This window comes from Symphodus melops (assembly GCF_947650265.1).
Source record: "Symphodus melops genome assembly, chromosome: 8".
Lineage (NCBI taxonomy): Eukaryota > Metazoa > Chordata > Actinopteri > Labriformes > Labridae > Symphodus > Symphodus melops.
The window spans coordinates 8,608,692-8,628,290 of NC_136698.1; the positions used below are offsets into that span (position 1 = coordinate 8,608,692).

The window sequence follows — 19,599 nt, forward strand, 5'->3', positions numbered from 1 at the left end:
TAAACAGGCTCCTCTTAAACTGAACATCACGCTGCAAAGCAGCTCCTCAATAGACAATGAGTTGAAGTTGTTTTCTTAACATACAAGACTGTCCTCAACAACTACACAACAACAACAATAAAACTGACACGCTCTCGTCTGGTCCTGCAGGTGAGATTGATTTGCGAGCCGTCTATAAAGTTAAAGACAAAATGAAGCCTCCTCATCTTTGATGTTGCTCTCGAGAAAGAAAACTCAACAGAAACGTCCGCTTTGAAAAACTTTATCGATCAGCACAATTAAAGTTAAAGCAAAAACCAACCGCTGAAATTGCAGAGTATACAGAACATTTCTTTTATGTCTTTTTCGTTGTGAGGACATTTAGGCCGAAAAGAAATAAAAGCCCACAAACAGGAGGGCCTTTCTCCTGCTGGGATAAATCTGCAGTTTCCTGAAGAGAAGCCCACTACTCCCCCAATAAATCCCCCCCATCAGAACACACACACATACACTCACAACCTCTTCATGCCCCTGTTGGAGACCTCCTATTGTCTCCCAGTAGGAACTGGGGGGAGGAAAAGGGTCCTGCCAGGAAACCCAACAGGCCGTCCTGAAAGCTGCTTCCTGAAGGCAGCAGGAAAACACTGCAGAGGAGACGAGCAGAGACTGAGAGCTGAACAAATAGAGCCAATGTGACACACACACACACACACACACACACACACACACACACACAGAGCAGCAGCATCCTGCAGCCAAAAACAGCAGAGACTAACATCACATGATGCATCACACTGAGGTTAGATAACATGTTATCAGTTCTGGCCCAAGTGTTTTAGTGTTTGTGTGTCCTGAAGCTCTCACACAGTAACACTTTGTCACCTCTCTGTGCAGGATTCTGCCACCAGGCGCCACTTCCTGTCTCACACTTCTTCAAAATAAATCACGCACTAACGTCACACCGCCAACATCTTGTGTGTCCTGCAGTCATCCAGAATAAAGTCACTTCTTTTTACCACAATTAGCTCGACTTCAGACTTCACATGCGTCCTGCCTCCCCTCCCTCTTCCTTCCAGATCCAGCAGCAAACACAATCAGGCACATTCAGCCGCCACAATGAGGCTTTATGCCTTCGTGATGGCGACGCTGTTTTCAAGTTTTGTGAGGCCTCGTTGTTTTCTCCACACGACCCCCTGATGCTGCCTGCTTTTTTCTGACTGTTTCCAGGTTCAAAATGTCACAAAGTGAATTTAATAAAGTCACTGCGAAGCCTGATACTTGTTGACGTTTTTGACGAAGAACGGAGAGTTTGGTAGTAGCACAGTCAGCACGTTTACATGCAGTTCAAAAGACTCCATTTATTGTCGACCAACTAAGTCCTGCGTTGCCCATCCCTTATTTTCTTCTTTAATTTGTTTTCTTTTAGCCTGATAATCAGACTAGACTGGAGACAATTCAATTATTCCCCAAGACTCTGTGTTCTTGTTTCCCAGTTTTCTGCTTGAAGGGAAGTTATTTTGCTAACAGTCAGTAGTGATATCTTACTTGTCTAAATCTTTTTTTCAGAATACTATTTTTGTTTGACTCAAAACAACAGTGAAACAGCTCTACCCAATAAAAAGATGGTATATAGGTCATTGCTGTTTCAAATCTGGTAAAACAGCTGTCAGGAGAACTAAACCATTACAAATCAAAGACGTGGCCAGTGATTCAGGGGTCTGGATCCAAAATGTGACTTTCATACAGAGAGTGTTCATCTCATGGGATTTCAGAAAAAGTCCTGTATCACATTAAAAGAGTTACATTTGGGATGTGCTTTGAAGTTCTGGTTCATTTTAAAATCATATATTGTTTTCTTTAGGGAAGTTGCAACTGTCTGCATCCATTCAGAAACTGTATTGTTGGGTTTTTTTGGACAACCACAGAACAACAGACCTGACTGGACATGTCTGAATTCCTGGAATAGCAACAATGTTGGTTTCTTTTGGTAAACATGGATGTTCGAATCTGTTTGCAGCCCACACAGCAGCACATAGTTTGAGCCCTCTCAGCATTGATTCAGCTGAGTCTGTGGCACTCCCATCCTGACGTGTGTCCAGCCCCTCCCTGAAACAAAGCAGGGCTCACAAATCGATTTTTCCCCAATTACTCCGTTTCCAGCACTGACGTCACGAGGCATTTCAGACCAAACACACCTTGTTTTCCCCACATACTCTCCAGGCCTGTTCCCAAAACATGTAAAAATAAACCTCTGTAGAAGCTGATTTTTAACAACGTATTTGGCCTAAACATCGCCAGTCTGTTTCACTTTAAGTTTATTTTCCAACTCAACTATGTGCTGCTCACATCTGCTTGTTTGTGTTTTGTAGGCAAAAAAAAAGATCTCAAATAAAGCAGCTAATAACATCTTCAAACGTCTCTCTAGGTTGACCTACATATCTCGTCCACAGATTTCTAAGACTCTCACCCATTTGTCTGTTTTACACACAGTAGCGACTGCAGTCTCCAGATGTTCTATTCACACAACGACAGTACATGACCAGATGTGAGCAGCTGCTTTCTACACTGAAACAACTGAAATATGTGACTAGTACTACTATCATGTTATTTCCTTCAGCGGTGGAAATTATACCAGTTCAGGATCTCTTTGATGGAGGGGATCGGGGTAATGACAAGGTGCTGGGTGCGTGCGGGTCTTTGAAAAGCTTTGAAACGTGTCCCCAAGCTGCTGTAACACACCTTCATCCACATGTATCTGCTCCTGTGAAAAATACATGTTTGTGGCCTCTGCTTCAGTTTTCCATCTTGCACTGATTCTGTTTGCTTCTTAAATTTGGGATCTTGGGAGTCACACAGAGAGTCAATTTAAAGTCTGCAAGGCGTTACGAAACTCAGCGAACAGATCGATGTCCTCCATCTGAGAAAAATCGGACGTTATGTAGCCCAAAATGCAAAGGAGACTTTTTTCATACTTTGGTCTTTTCAGTCCTCTTGTTGCCTCGCCTGTTGTTTATTTGTTTTATTCTGTCCTTTCAGTTTGTTCTCTGAAAGCTCTTAGAGAAACAAATGTGAGCAATAGCAGCTGACGTAAAACAAAACAAAAAGATTTAAAAACAACGGCACATGAAAATCAGATCAAAAAAACAAGGTGAGCCGGAAACTTAAAAAAAAAGCACCAAATTTCAATGAAAAGAAGAGTTTTGATGTTGTGTGGGAACTGAACATGGCACAGTGGGAAACTTGTTCAGCCTCTTCACGCGACCTCAAAGAGGAGGAGTAAAGTAGAAATGTCAAGAATAAGATCTCAACACGTTGGAGAAAAGTTTTGAGCACAACCACAAACTCATAGGTCTGTCTCAATGTCACATACATAAAGTTTATTGTTGGAGCGAAAGAAATATGGTAATGGGTTCATAAGGTTTGTGTCAACACAGCGAGCTGCATTTTGTGTTTCCAAAAACCGCTGTGGTCAAGTTCTAACAGAGAGAAGCGGTTTAGTTTGGACAAAGCAGGATCTGACCTTTTTGGTTAGTCTGTCTAAAAACTGGTCGGTCATTTTCTAACCAAAAAGCCTTTTAGGGTCATTTATAAAAAATAAAAACCTCTTCCTCACGGTCAGCATAAACATATTCACCTGATCCCTGTGTGGTTAGACTGTTGTTTTCTCACAGAGACTGGTTGGTGCCACTTTCACAGCTTGTTCAGTACTTGAGTTAACATGGGTATTTTTAGCCCTGGGTGTTTCATTCAGTGTTTCTCAGACTCTGGAGATAGTGGCGTGGTTTGTTTTCCTGTTTGTGTCATTCTGTCAGAAGGCATGGCCAGATGTTCACAGGCTAATGGGACATAACATTATAAACTGTAAATAAACGATCATTGGTTTAAAATGTTGAGGATGAATTTGGTGTGATGTATTTATGTTCCTTAATGACTAAAACCAGCAAAGAAGCATCCAAAGGATATATGTGTTCAATAGATGAGCTGCTGTTTGACTGGCTGACATTTTCTCCATTTGACTCCATTCATAGTCCCGAGAAATGGCTTTTTTTTCTGGTTTGAAAAGCTGTTGTTAACACTACAGTCAATCTGCTCTTCTGGTGAACTGTTCAGTCATTTTCAAATCAAACTATTTCATCTGTTTTAATGATTTTATTATTTGTAAGAGCCATCACTGCTGCCACACACAGATTAGGGAATGATCAGCATGCATTGCTGGTTTAGACAATAAGAGGAACATTTCCAGGCCAATCCTTGAATAACCTTTTTAATCTTCTCTGAGCTACTCGCTCCACCTCAGCAAGCGTCAGAACCTGAGACAATAAGTCTGGAGCGCCAGGCTACAGATGACATTAGATAAAGACATAACCTTTGGCTAATTTTCTGTTTCATTCAGGCTGCTCCGACAAATATCTGATCCGTGTTCCACTTATCCCCACCTGGCCTTATCACCTGAACCATCGGCTGCAGTGCAACTTGGATTTGACCGAAGCACCTGTCTAGTTTTGTTGGCTGCATAGAATATAGTTTACCAAAAGCAGAGATCATAAACGATTAAATGTATTAAAATGCCAGGAGGAAGGCCATCATGATTTAATAAGCTGCAGACAGAGCAACAAAAAAACAAAAACATGAATTAAATTAGATTTAATTCAATTTCTATAGAAACTCAAATCTGTCATCTTGAGATCTTTAGAAACATGTGACCTAAAACTGTTCAATTCTAACTCAGTCTAAAACAATCACTTAGAAGTTCCAGTTACACATGTGATTAAAAACTACATCTGGGGGAAAAGAACAACTTTTGATTCCTCGCCTAAAGAAAAGTTAGATACTTGTGCCTGAAACCACACAACGACGTCCACCCTTTTGTTTAGTATTAGTGGGAGCACTGTTTATCTCATCCACATTTAACTTCCTGTTCAGCTTGAACAGACTGGAGCTTTGGTTTTTAAAATAAAGCACTTAGAGGCTAAATGAAATCAAATAAACAAAGTTGTTCTATTTAAATTCTTTCTTTAAAATAAAACAAGCTCCAGACGTGTACAGAACTCACAGCTGCCTCTGTTGAACACACAAACCTCTGAAGAGCTGCTCCTGAAAAGCCTCTCCAATTAAAAAATCTGGCATGAAGCTGAAAGTGGCAATTTCCATTTCCAAAGCCTGGATGCCTGTTCATTATGAATAAAGCTTCCTGCTATCAGGTTCCACAAAGCCCCCACACTTACAACTAATTGCTGCTTCAGAAAAAAAAAAAAAAGGCCAAAACTTGAAGAATAAACGTCCCACAGTGGCTTTCATATAACAGAGAATAAACATGTTGAAACTTCTGTAAAGTTCACCTCGAACTATTGTTGTGTTTACTGCAACGAGAAGAAATCAGGGATGTCGAACAAATTAGATAATAAGATTCTTTCCTGAGCCAATAAACAAACAGCTCCATAATCATTAGATACTTCATTCAAGTATTTCAATAAAGTGCTTATGTGCCGCTAGCTTAATAAATGTATAAGTATTGTAGCCCCTTGATTTGATGATAGATTATCTGATTAAGTATCATTGTCTTTGTAACATTTCATTAAAGTCATTTGTCCACTTGGTTTGAACGGTTTAGTTGAACAGTGACACAGGCAATATGTCCTCCAAACAAATATATGCAAGTGCAGAATCGAATGGAAATTATTTGTAGCAAGAACACAGCATGTCTTTTAACGTCACATTTTAAGTGAGGAAACAGAAATAGTAGCATGAAAAGCAGACATAACTGAAAGCTTGCGAGTTATTTACCGATATTCTCAATTCCCCTTTCACAGACACGTTTCCATTAAACCAAACTCCAGGCAGGCCAATCACATTTTACACAGGAGGAGTTTAAGGCTCTTTAGACACTTTCTTAAATATCCAAGATGGCTGCCACTGAATTCTTAATGTACAGTTAAATCAGTGTAAAAAAAAGGGGGGGGACAGTAGTTAGCAGAAAAAGAGCAACATGTACCAATGTGAATTACTGGGAACTTCTTCAGGTCTGTGTTTCATGTCGAATTAGAAGCAATATAAATGAATGTTGGAACTAGCTACTTAGCATAGCGAAGGGTTAAGAAAGGCTTGTGCACAAAGCAGGTGTAAAATCTAACTTTTATGAACTCTGCCTTATTATTATCTGTGTCAGATCTTTTTCATCCACTCCCATCCTATAGCATCTCTTTGTCGTGACCGTTGGCGTGTCATCGGACACATAAAGTGTTCTGAGACACTTCAGGCTTCTAAATGAATGAAAGGAAAACCCATCCAGGTAAATATGAGACGCTCTAAACTGCTTCTTGAGAAAGAAGGCTGAAAAAGTCTTCTTGAAGTGATAGTGAGAGCGGTAAGATAGGCCAAACAACACAGGACGTCCACCAGAGGAAACAGGTTTGTGTCCAGTGTAAATCCAAGGCATTTTGATTTTAACTAAACTCAAGTGTGGGACAGAAATAAAGCAAAGCCATCAAAGCTAAATAAGATGCCAAAGATTTGCAACCCGAATACCCAGGATTGTTTGGGGTTGTATCCATTTTGTCTCTGACTTTAGTTAACTGTCAGTCAAACACATGGTGAAGCCAACAACTTTCTCCTGTGTCTCTGCATCATGTCACTGAGTTAGTGACAGCCTTGAAGTGCTATAAAAAGTTCAGACTTCTCGTAATGGAGCTAAAAATATAATGGCATGTATTTTATCAAGCAGCAGCACTCCTGTGTAAGGACAGACCCAAACTGGATTTACAGTAGATGCATCTTAGTAAGCCGTTCTATCCATCCTGTAAACAAAAGTGAAAACAGTAGTAGGGATCAAACATTGGGGCGAGGCAAGGCAAGTTTATTTATATAGCACATTTCACCAACAAGGCAATTCAAAGTGCTTTGAATTGCCTTGTTGGCCACTAGGCAGCTCACTTTCTCTTTCCCGATTGTTATTCCATCCACTGTCATACCTCTTAATAAAATGCATCAAAATCTACAAAATAAACCTTGAAAAAAGTGTAACACTGCCCCCCCCCCCCCCCCCCCCCCCCTCACACACACACACACACACAGACACACTAACTTACAGCAATTCTATTTTGAGGCGACAGCAGTAAGACAAAACTCAGGCTCCTGTTGCAGAAGACAGTTCCCCCAGAGAGAGCCTCAAAAAGTCATCAAGAGATTAACACTCATTTAAATCATGTCCCTGAGCGTTGCCTCGGATGGTTCCATGGTTTATCATTGAGGGAAAAGTCCAGATTGTTCCTTTTTTTTTTGCCTTTGTTGAAAGGGCAGCTGAAGAAAGACAGGGCATGTTGGGAGGAGCGAGTGGGGGACAACATGCAGCAAAGGACCAATTTCAGATTTGAACCCACAGTTGCTGCGATCAGGACTATGTCCTCTGTAAATGGGGCGGACAACATAACCACTGCACTATCCGGCTCACCAAGAAACTATTTTTAATAAAGAAATTAAAGTTTAGATGACAGCATCATCTGAAGCTGTTTATTTAAAAACATTGTAAAATGTCAGTTTCATTTGACAGGAAGATGCTGAAGTTGAAGTTCAACAAAAGGCCACCATTGGTCACTTTCCCTCAAGCAATTTCTCTTTTGCCCATTTGTCTGTTCAGTTTAATTTAATTCCCATAACTGTTACATTAAAATCTTTACACTTCTCCTCTGCCTCTCTTAGGTGTATAGTCTAACTCATTGTCAAGGTAAATGGTTCAAACCACCATGAGCACTCTGTTGACACACAGACAGATACTGAGGGTCTGCTAGATATCTGGTAACACCTGTATCAATACAGGTGCTGCACTGCTCTTACTCTCATTCCTTAGCATGAAACAAGCTCCCAGCCAGGAGCAGCAAGTTTAGTTGATTTAAAAGACATATTAGACAATTCAACTAAACCATTCAGAGTTTTCAGTGCCATTGTCAACATTTAGAAGTTGGAATTATTATGTTTTACAAAATGTGCATCCAAACTATTGTAGGATAAGGAGATATTTCTCGGCAGTTATTGAAAATAAACAATGCTTACCCTGACATTGTGTTGGGAAGTGAAAAATTCCAGCTACACAACCATAAAGCCACAGTCATGTCCTGTAACACTGTCAGCACATCAATCTGTCCTACTGAATAAACAAAAAGGAGTTTCTGCATTATCCAAAATAAAATCTTAACACCCCTCTGAAATGGGAATGGTGACCATAGGTTACGTTTCCTTTTGTCTTGTAATATATACTGCAGATTTCTTTCTGTAGGTAAATATTGTTTGTACATTCATTTATGTTTTGGAAAAGCAGCTGCTACAAATGTCTGCATATTACCTTTGTCAAAAGACAAAACATGACCAACTGCAGCAGCATGCACACTGAGACTGACTCAACATCTGAACATCCAACGCCACAGCTTGAAAACTCTGAGATGATGCACAGCGTAATGACAGACAAGAGACCAGCCTGGGGAGGTGAGGGGTTCAACACCTCTGACATAATTGGAGGACAAGAGGGGATTTCCATCTGATGCAGCAGCAAAGGAACAGAGAGACAAGGGCAGAGGAAGATTAAAGAAACCCTCAGCAACTTTCGTTCTCATTTTTAGCAGAGAGCTCTTTAGGTAAGACCAGCAGCAACTCGTAGGCCAGTTTACCATTACAAAACACTGTGTCTAACTTTAACTGTAAAAGAGATTTTACATCACACTAAACATCTTAATCATCATGAATTTTAAGTTCAAATGTAAGTACAGAAATTCACATTTAGTTTAGATATCTTCTATACAGTATGTGTGTGTGTGTGTGTGTAGGGTTAGGGTTAGGGTTATATATATATATATATATATATATATATATATATATATATATATATTCATTCGAGGGCTGTAGGACATATGTAGTGTTAGATATCAGTTGTGATCGCTTATTACAAATCAATGTGGCTAAAAAATTATGTAGACTACTTTTACATTTACAAAAGTGACTAAGTTTAACAGAAACTTGAAAGTTATAAGACATTTATATTCAAAAGAAGAATCCACTTTGAAGTTTAAAAAAAAATCAATCAAAAGTTGCATTATGGTATTATTATCATCCCAGGTTGTTCCCTGGGCTATAAATCACCTGCAGAAAAGTCAGGAGATTTTCTTCAATTTCAGTGAATCCAAAAAGATTTTCGCAGGCCGCAGTGATTATAGGCATTATCACCTCTATGAAAAACTACAAGTCTTTTTTTTGCAGAGAACTTAACTTAAGCTGTGATCAATAAGTCACTATAAGACTAAGACAGTTGATAACTAAAAACACATGCATGCACTCACTTTGTCTTTTTTTCATGGAGTCGATTAGTCAGGCATGAATCATCTAATCTATAGACACTTTCAGCAGTATCATGTGAGTGAATCGATCCCCGGGCTGTTCTTACCTTCTGGCGTCTCTCCGTCCAGCCACACTGAGACTTGTCATGACTTTCACAGGAGGTAAGAAAAGTTTGGGAGGAGAAGAAAAAAAAAAAAACCTTCCTCCTGACAGATGTCAAGTTTTTAAAAAGCAGTAAAATACTCCTTCCGGGGAGGATTTCCAAAATAGAAGGCTAATTTAAAACTACTACGATATGCTATCTCATATAAATGCAAAAATGTTTTACAAAATATACAAATAAATTCAAAATCTATAATAAAAAGACTAGTTTACTACATTGCAAATAAAAATAATATATTTGCACTGTTTGCATTAGCTTACAAAGTATTATAACTGGTTAAATTGACTTACATACAGAGTATTAAAACCAGACTTTAATTCATTTTATGCTGAATATCCTACTTAATCTGACTATCATTACACACTATTCTATTATTAAGTGTATGCTAGTTGGCATTACTTGGCACAATATAACTTTAAGTCCCTTTAAAAGAATATATGTTCTGAAGTCAATACTGCACACATAATGCTACATCTGTAGAAATGTTTTGAATAATAGACAAAAGAAAACTAAAGCAGCACTTACTCTATCACGACAAGAACAGAGGGTTGTGGTATGTGCAGGTTTAAAGGGAACACATGATGAATGAGTTTTTGAACTTTTATTTGGGTAACCCAAGTGTCTTTCAACACAACAAAATTGGAATAAATCCATCTAGTCATTTGTTTATGGTCTGCATAAGTCTTAACACACTGAGAGAAATGATTTGTTTCAAATGTTCTCAACTTGTGATATCACAAGTTGTATTCAGGTAAAAAAATAAATAAAAAATCCCTGCGCTCCCCTGGTATCTTCACCCATTGAATTCAATCTGAGCCGCCATTTTTATTCTCTCTACAGAGGAGTGATGTCTACTGTGAAAACCCAGGGTCGCTTATTGTATTTAAAGAGACAAACACCAAAATAGAGAGTTCTGAGAGAGATGGTTTCTACAGGGTCACAAACCTCCTCTTGTGCATGATTCGTGTTATATTTGCACCAAAGCACAGCACAGATTTTTCATTTAGACCACAGAAGACTGATTAAAAAGGTGGGGAAAAGGGTATAATATGTCCTCTTTCATGCTTTGCTCCACATAGCCCTATTAGTAATTTGAATTAGTAAATTATGTCTATTTTTCCATTCCAATGCTGATCTTTATCATATGTAATTCATTTGTGATTTCTATATTTAACTTAAATGTACTGTATTTTATTACCGCTGTGTTTCTAGATCAAGACACAGCCAAACAAGGTAGTCTGCTGCTGCAGACAAGGTTCTGCTTAGTAATCATAGCTGACCATTTTATTCTGCTAAATTCTTTGACAGTTCTGCTACAGTTCTAAATCTTTTTATCTCTTTCCTTGTATCTGTAAATGGGCTGGAGTTTAAGACACAGATTACTGTAGTTTCGCTAACATTTGTGCTTTTATTCTGAAGGCAGAAGCTTGTCTCTGTCGCCGTTTCAGGTCTTAACTCTGACGCTTTGACGCAGTTTCTTGGGTTTGATGAAGTTTACAGCTTGAAGGAATGAATGATTGACAGATGGATCATCCAATGAGGAACACGATACTGGGCCTGTGGGAGGAAGGAGAGTCCATGGAGCAGCAGGGGTTTGTTTGTGTGTTTGGACAAATGTGGCGCCAAAATTGTCGAGTTGACTTTAGGATTTGTGCAGTGCCAATGTCAACCCACCCTAAAGTTACAGTGATTTTCCAGGAAGAGTACTCCTAAAGTAAAAACGTCCTTTTTGTTTTAAAAGTGTTTTCATCCACTAAATCTATCTAATATGCAATGATTGCATGGTGCGATTTGTATATTAATATAGAAGCAAACCAGCAATGATCATTTTTTTTATATTCTATTTTTCCTATTACAAACAAAGCTAAACATTTCAAACATGAAGGCTGAAAACTTCTTAAACTGTAATATCCATCATTCAGCAGTAGGGGGCGCTACTGTCTTTCACGATGAAGCAGACTTTTGTACAAGAGGGAAAACCATCTTAAAAGTCAGCAACAAATAACTTAAAGAAAGGTTAACATTTTCTAGTTCGTGTTAAACTAGAAGAACAAAAATGTTCTTTTATCTACAGAAACTCCAACACATAGCTGACATTGTTGGACTTTTAGGCTACAGTGAGCCCGTACTTTAATAGTAAAGCAGGATAAACAGGTGTTATACAGTAATCTGATCAATCCAATTTCCGTCATTCAACATCTGTATTCAGTAAATGTCATTATCTTTGTAGTAATCGCTTACCAATGACATAAGAAATCTAGTCCTTTTCAGAGTTGTCCTGATTTTGTTATAAATATATTTAAAGCAATGTATTAAAAAATTCACAAGATCTCATTGATCTTTGAACAACTCAACATGTGAGGTCAAGAATCTGGATTGTATAAACTGCTCATGGCAATAACAAAACTATTGGCAAAATAGACATTTTAATTTCACGCCCCTGGATGATGCTGTTTCTCATACCTTTTAAAGACATTAAATGCAGTTTCTACTCATTTTTCTCAGCAAATTAAACAATAACAATATTTTTCTGTAGGTTTAAATGAGCCTCACGGATAGACAGCTGGGGTTTTTGTTGTTGTTTTAAAATCTGAAATGAATAAAAACTGACATTGCCTTGTTCTGTCCTTTTACTCAGGCAAGAAATCTTGGCCTTCGAGTGACCAGAAGGAACAATGCAGGGATTGGCAGGTCAGTGTGACCTAGCTAAAACAAGAGAACACTTTGTTGATGAAATAATAATCAATGCTATACTTTCAAAACACCACACTACACCACTGACCCCGGACATGAAGAATGTTGGGGTTAACACCTTAAACCTCTCTGGGGTCAGAATGACTTTATCAACAGCATGAGGTTTTTTAAAAGACCTGGATATTGGGAGCCTCTGAAAAAAATAAATGGAATTGCCTCCTCCTAAAATGTGTACTATGAACCAAATAGTGATAATGTATAATACAAGCTTACACGTGCAAAATAAGGTCAAAAGATTGATCGTATTACTTTGAATAACTGATCAGCGTAATGAATCATCAAGTATGTTACGTATTGATTAGATAAAGTCATGTCTGACGTTTGACTGTCTGAATTGTGTTAACTCAACAGTGTAATGAATCATCATATAAGTATGTTACGTAAGTGATAAGAAGAAGTCATGTCTGACGTTTTACTGAGTGTCAAAATTGAACCACAACTATGAATCCTTGTACACTTTTAATTAGAAATCTATACAGCATTTTTAAGAATAAATTCAAGATCAGAAAACATAATATTGCATTAATTACGTGTATTAGTGTTGTACACTACCATATAATTACCGATAATATGTGGTGTGCCACAGGGCTCTATACTTCCAATAATGTTCTTTGTGCATGTGATGTCCAGATGCAACAACAACTTACTTCTTCAAAACACTTGTCATTATCTTATTGACTCAACATGAAAGCAATGACCTGATGGACAAAGACACAATTCAAAACTAAATTAATCCCCAAAAACTTGTGAAACCATTTCATAGCTTTGCTGTGAAGATCCACTCTTTTCATCTATACTACATGATTTTTTAGGCAAATGCTGAGATTTCAACAAGAGCTTTCTAAATTACTTTAAATCATGTTTGCCATATTCTGTGCAACAAAGTAATATCAGCCAGCTGTTCTGCTGAGTCTAACTTTAGGAAACAAACAAGTTGACATAGATAACTCATGACATGAGTTTTAGCTTTTTTTGTATTATTTCACTTTTATTGTTAGCAGTTCTACTTTCTAAATGATTTGTTGTGCCTCTAATCTCTACGAGCACAGCAATCACAGTTACGCCTTCTGGCTGAAAACTAAAGGTGACAATGATAACTGTTCGAGATATCGAGATATCATCATGGCACAGTGTTGTTTGTGACATAACATTACCGAAATCTACTAAGCGCATTGGAAAGTTTAGCTTCCGATGAACAGTTTCAGTTTTAGTCTTCGCAACTTGTAGGATGTTTGTTTTTACTTACAGTAAATCTCTGACTGGAGGAAAGTCAAGCTGCTTTACTGTAAGTCAGTGAGTCAGTCATATACCTTAAAATAAATTATTTTTACAAGTAAAACTCTAAATGTAGCCTATGTGTGAGATATGGCCTATTGGTAGAGAAGCCCATTACACGGCAGCTTTTATTTTTAGTTTTCTTTTCACTTTCCATGTCAGTGAGGGCTGGACTGAACTGCCCGCTGCCTCTGCAGGATGAATATCATTCAAGGTACACTTAATCTTTTCTTGTGAAATGGCTTAAACAACAATGTGTGAACATAGCAGAGCATTTGCTGCTGAGAGCGATATTTCCCTCAGAAGTAGTTAAGACCAAAGCAGAGGTCTAAACCTTTTCTTGTTTGTACAAGGAGACCTCTGACGGGCCTTACAGATGGAGGAAGTTTCTTTTGGCTTGAAGTACTCAGACATTAAACTGCTATTCTTTCCTCAAGGTCAGTCTGACCATGGTCTACATGGTCACGCTCACAGAGTATTAAATCAGACCCAAGAGACATGAACACACCCTTATATCTTTTACTGCTTTTACTCAACCATACTCAAACAGTCATATTTTCAAACTCAGAAATATACTTTCTGAGTTTTGCTTTTAAAATTGCTCAAATTTCAACCTCAGCTCTGAGAAAATGTGTTGGATATTCACTCTTTTGTTACAATACTGTTAATTTACCAAAGTAAAAAGTAGCCATCCGATCCACCAATAATTAAAAATAATTGCTTAATAAGGCTGTTTAAACTTTTTGTTTTAGTGTAGCCAACAGGGAGCTTGTTTCGCTCCTCAAAAGTATTTTTTCAAACAAGTTTATGACTGCTTCCTGTTTGGCCTCGCCTTGGCTTTCCCTGAGGCTGCAGTGAAGAAAACATGTTTTGCTGCCAGCGTCTCTGGACTTTGATTCTTACCTTGAGCTGATGGACAGGTATCCTCCTATTTCCATCCTGTCAGTATGCTCTCAGTAGGGAAATGACTTTACAGGGCTTTGTTCTGATAACAAACTGCTCTTGTTTGACCTCCAACTTTGTTTATCCTTAACAGTTTGTCATTGTGTACTAAATTACCAAGAAGTGTTCTGGGCACAATGCTGATACTCCTCTTTATTGTATATCACTGTGACAGCAGAAGAAACAGTGAAAGTAATTACGTCTAAAAATCACAGTGCGTACCAGACGAACAACGATAGATTTTTGAAGCAAAGCAACACAAAAAAAAAAGAGGGAGAAAATCACCTCCTGCAAGACAACACTGTTTATCATAACCCTCAACAATCATCCTCCAGAATTTAAAGGTCACAGCAAACCAAGGTTGCAGATGTGTCTTTATAAACAATTCTCTGCTTGCTTCAAAACTCAAAATATTTTCAAGTTAAACAAGACTCATAATGTAGAATGTAAATGTAAACCTCTTGCTTACAATGTACCATTTTGTCATATTTAGTCTTCTTGTAAATGTGATGGCTGGAGGCGGAAATCAGTGTTATAATGTCAATATAAACGTTTCTTTTTTTCCTCGTCTGATTGTCACTTCCCTTTTGAGGGCTTTCCTCTGGTTTCTGGGTAAAAGGTGAAGAGAGATTTGAACTGTCTCACATTGAACGTCATGGCCAAGCAGAGCGTTAAGTAATGTGCCTCTCTGGTTCAATGAACCAAAGAGGCACATGTAAGTTATGTGGACTCAAGCAGAGGTTAATAACGTGACAAAAGATGTGGGTACATGGAGTTTTATTTTCAGAAATGGAGCAAAGGTCAAAGAAGTATTAATAGTTCATACTATAACAATGAGAAAATGTGACTTTAAATTGCTTCATGTTTTTATTGTGAAACTAAAAAAGTATGATTGTTTTTATCAATGAAATAGCAACTTTAATCTATAAATAGCACATTTTAAACACAAATCTACAAAGTATTTAAAGACAATGTAAAGGATAAATAAATACAGCGAAAACGAGAGCCATAAGAAAAATAGGTATATCCATATATATAGATTAAATTACATGAATCAGTAATCAGTTAATGTAAGCATTAATTTGATTTAAATCATTGAACTAAGAGGACATGCACAATACAGTGTCATCAGCATAGGAGAGGAGACCAACATTTTGGATGCCCTTGGCATGCTCAAGAAGTTGAACATCGACCAACCACTGAGGTACTCCACAGGTTATCTTTATAGAGATTTACAACAGAAAATATGTAAGGAATAAAATCATTTAAAACAGATCCAGAGACACCTCCGCACTTTTTAAACTAAACTAAACAGAAAGTTCCAACTGCTCGAGCGGAAGTGTCTGTCGCACAGTTAAATATTGTTAGAAATCTCTTCACACACTTTTAGGCATTAGGTGAAGCATTACACCACAACTGGGGAAATTTTCTACAGGGTTATAACTTTTCGGCACAGTCTACGAGAAACTTTCCCCTTAATATATTTACGTGTACAACCAGGAATCCAAAGCGCTGCTGCCCCGAAATAAACTATGCGGCACTCAGCAAATTCCGCCTGCAGCTATGTACTACAGCTACGAATGATTTGCCTGCACATGTGGTTAGACACCTACTTTGTTTTCAAGCTTTTCATTTTCTTTATACTTGACAGCCAGTCAAGTGTTTTTGTGACACTAAAACTCTCATCGTCAAGAAAACAAATACAAATACAAACTGGATAAAGCTTGACGTGTACATTTTGAATAGTAAAGGACACAAATATGAAGGTGTTTGAATAAAGGTTATTAAAATAAATGCTGATGGAAACATGAGTGTCTGCAGCCAATTTTAATGGCGTCCATCAATCTAAATTTGTTTCTCTTAATCAAAAACCTGGTAATGTTGTAAACATCAAAGTATCTGTCAAGTCATCCACATTTATTATCTTCAGAATGAAACACCATTACAAAGTTAAGTGCTAATTCATCTCGTTGACATTGAAATATTTCACAGGAGAACTGAAAACTGTAAGCTAGTAGTATTGGAAAAGTCAGGATCAATAATGTCATTAAGATTTAATATAACCTGCCGTGATCAGAAATAAATGAAAGACATTTGATAGACTACTGGTTGATTTAATATTGTCATATTTAAGTCTTGATCAAAGTGGTGGACCTGACATCCCAGCACACCCGTCGCTATCGGCGGGCCATAGGGGGCCGGGCCCGCCCGCATAAATGCTTATGCCCCCCCACTTGAGGCACAGATCTTTTTTTTTTTTTTTTTTTTTAACTTAATATTATATTATCATAGATAAATCCAGGCTATGCCGACAGTTCTCACAGCACACACCTTTGCCCTAACTTTAGGAGCTTCTACAGTCGTGTGTGAAAACTCATTTTCCATGCTCCAAAGCGTCTTCTCAGAGCCTCGGCGCAGTATGCTGCTCGGAAGCAAGGCCCCGCTGATTCAGCTTGCTTTTAAAAAAGAACCTTTAACAAGTTTAAGTCCGGATGGAAGGATGAGAAGGTTCTCTGACGCTGCATCCAGCTGTACTGACAGGAGGACTGGCAAGAGGACAGTGCTGCGCTGCTGCCACTCAAAGTACCAGTAGTTTCAAAGTCTGTGTGTGTGTGTGTGTGTGTGTGTGTCACATGTCAATGCATATCCCTCTGTTGACTGATTTAAAATGCAATGTTTGAGAGATTCTTCTGGTGTTACATCTAATATGTTGTATAGTCAAGTGTGTTATGGATATTCATCATAACATTGCTTATGTGGTGTAGGCTATAGGCTATTGGTTATGTTTAACGTGATGTTTGCGTGCTGCGCGAATACAGTATAGGATTATAATTAAAATATGTGTACTGGCTGATAATAATTGTGCCCCCCCATGCATTTCATATGCCCCCCCTAAGACTAAGGTCTGGCGACAGGTCTGCATCCCAGTCCCTTCATGGTATTTTTTAAAAGATTAGATCATCTATGATTAACATAAAATGTAAAAGGTCAATGATCTAAAATGACACATACTGTTTCCCAAGAAAAACAAAGCTATTATTTTGTCTCTCTCTGATCTGGGAGTGGATGCCTCGGGGAACAACACTGTTTTCTAGGTTAAAGGGCGAGCCGTAGAATCGGATTGTAAAAAAAAGAGAAAAAAAGCAACAGGTCTCAGCGAGTGGGAACACACAGATACAGATGCTGCATGAGTGAGGAATCTAGGGAAAAGGTCGTTGTAATGCAAGCGAATGAGCAGAGAATCCACCTTTGAATTGTAAATAACAGCTGCTTTCAATGAGTCCCATTTGGCATCAGCATACAAAGCTGTGTATGAGGCTACCTTTCACACACTTTACTTAAGTGCCAAATGTACTTAACCGTCTCCCTTACATGGAAACAACATAGAGAAATGAGCCAAAGTTGAAGACTGTTTTTAAAAACTTGTATTCATTCTTTGAAGCAAATATTTAAAAGTTTAACAGTTCAGCAGGTATTTTTTATGCTATCATTTGGGATTTTTAATCTTTAGCAAAAAAACAACATGGTTAAACTTCTGTTACAGCTACTTAGCATAATGACTATAAACAATGGGAATCAGATAGCGTGGCTTTCTACTAATAAGCAACTCTAATGACTTGTATACACTGGAAGAGTTTGAAATAACTTTAAAAGACTTGTCAGTCTTCAACTCGCAAAGTTTGTGTAGACGTACCTGGGAATGGATCATTACGAGCAATTAGCTACCCATAACACACTCATCGGCGCAGAACTTTCTGTTCACCTCTCTTCCCTCTCCACTCTATAATGGTACTCTCTTCACAACTCAATATGTTTATCCTCCTTTCACAGTCCAGGAAAACTTTGTGAACCTGTCCACTACGTTTACTAGTTTACAACTTCCTGTTGAAAGTAGCTGGACCACTCCTAATGCAGTAATATTAAAGATAAGACAAGACAAGAAAAAGAAGGCCTTAAAACAGTTGGGATTGGGTTTATTACACCAATTGACCAAGGTTACAGAGCGCTCCCCAACTCAAGTAAAAGCCCGCATTAGTGTTACAAAGAAACGTAGCTTATCAGAGGTTACCCTTACTAAACCACAATCCTCTATATGCGATCGAAAGAAAAACAACTTTATTAGTGATCTTTGTGGTCAATTTTGCTCATTCAATGTGGGAATGTTACGGTATTATTCCCCCTGGTTGTTTTGTATTGAAGGTTCCACCATGAAGATGCAGCTGTTTAAAATAGTGTCAAAGTTATACAGTGAGCTAATGATGATGCCCTGTGACAGTGCTGTAGTGATCTGTGATAATATATCGGTGTAGAAAGGTAGCGAGCTGATGCCTCTGTTTTGAGGCTTTAAACTAAAGTGGCTTCTTGTTTCTATATTTTTGGTAAAATAATGATGATGGTATCAATCTTCTAAAATAGTCTTTATAGGATATATATAAAATTTAAAAAAAGACTAACTATACTGAAGAAAAGGCTGGAAAGTTTCACCATTGTGTGACATAGAAAGTTCGGTGAGATGTTTTTTTCTGTTTCTTAAAAACAAACCAATCCAAAGTCTGTCGTGCTAATTTTAGGCTTTATATTGATTGGTTTGTGTGCATTTTCTCCACGTGACTTGTTTCAGTGAAGTGATTGTATTTTTTGAGATTACTGATTGTGGTAACATAAACATTGAAGAGAAGACAAAAGCTAAATATATTTCCAGATTCTTACAGCTGCAGCATTTCTGGATGTTTTCGTAGTTCTAGGTTCTGAGTGTGTAAGTTCCGCTCTCCAGCTGTGCGTGTCTAATACTATACAGAGTCTCAGCCCCCACTGCCCCCCCCCCCCCTCCAGGCTGATGCAACATACCAGACACGTGACAACACCCTCACCTTTCACACACTAACCCACTGGTGCCTAAAAACACAGTCCTCCCCATCATCCAGTAACACCCCGCCCCTCTGTGAAGCTCATGTACTGTACATGTGCAGATCTGATGAGACATGTCCTATTGTTGTAATCTGCCCAATTACAGAGCCCTCAAGGTCTGTAAACATCCAGGAATGTTTCATAATGCCAATAGATGAAAACTGTCATGATTTCCTATCAGAATCAAAGTTTGATATATTTAGATTTATAATCTGCAGATGACAACAGTGTGGTGTTTGGTTACAGTGTTGTTTTAT

At 38.2% G+C, this 19,599-nt stretch overlaps 1 protein-coding gene across 4 annotated transcripts in view; it reads right to left on the bottom strand.

The window, feature by feature from the left end:
• kank3 (KN motif and ankyrin repeat domains 3) overlaps positions 1 to 14,416 on the bottom strand; it is a 30,355-nt gene extending 15,939 nt beyond the window's left edge. The window contains exon 1 of one of the 4 annotated variants that reach the window (XM_079351349.1): positions 14,396 to 14,416. The gene's annotated coding sequence lies outside the window, so the exon portion shown is untranslated. The other 3 variants (XM_079351346.1, XM_079351347.1, XM_079351348.1) reach the window with 3 other exon arrangements.
• Between the last annotated feature and the right edge of the window lie 5,183 nt (positions 14,417 to 19,599).